Source organism: Seriola lalandi, unplaced genomic scaffold (genome assembly GCF_002814215.2).
Source record: "Seriola lalandi dorsalis isolate HSWRI2012SDOR001 ecotype SW California unplaced genomic scaffold, Sedor1 jcf7180002054816, whole genome shotgun sequence".
Classification (NCBI taxonomy): Eukaryota; Metazoa; Chordata; class Actinopteri; order Carangiformes; family Carangidae; genus Seriola; species Seriola lalandi.
The window spans coordinates 454049-454611 of NW_019525369.1; the positions used below are offsets into that span (position 1 = coordinate 454049).

Sequence of the window (563 nt, forward strand, 5' to 3'; positions counted from 1 at the left end):
CGCACTGATCAGCAGTGTATCTGTTATCTCTGCTCTGTGGATGAACATAAAGGCCACGACACAGTCTCAGCTGCAGCAGAAAGGACTGAGAGGCAGAGAGAGCTCCAGCTGAGTCGATGCAAAGTACTGCACAGAATCAAAGTCAGAGAGAACAATGTGAAGGTGCTTCAACTGGAGGTGAAAGCTATCAATGGCTCTGCTGATAAAGCAGTGGGGGACAGTGAGAAGATCTTCACTGAGCTGATCCGTCTCATGGAGAAAAGAAGCTCTGATGTGAAGCAGCAGATCAGATCCCAGCAGAAAACTGAAGTGAGTCGAGTCAAAGAGCTTCAGGAGAAGCTGGAGCAGGAGATCACTGAGCTGAAGAGGAAAGACGCTGAGCTGAAGCAGCTCTCACACACAGAGGATCACACCCAGTTTCTACACAACTACCCCTCACTGTCACGACTCAGTGAATCTACAGACTCATCCAGCATCAATATCCGTCCTCTGAGATACTTTGAGGACGTGACAGCAGCTGTGTCACAGCTCAGAGAGAAACTACAGGACATTCTGAGAGACAC

The 563-nt window shown here is 49.0% G+C and overlaps 1 protein-coding gene across 1 annotated transcript in view; it reads right to left on the reverse strand.

The window, feature by feature from the left end:
* The window catches only part of LOC147817951 (uncharacterized), a 3732-nt gene that overhangs the window by 225 nt on the left and 2944 nt on the right, over positions 1-563 (reverse strand). The window lies entirely within an intron of this gene.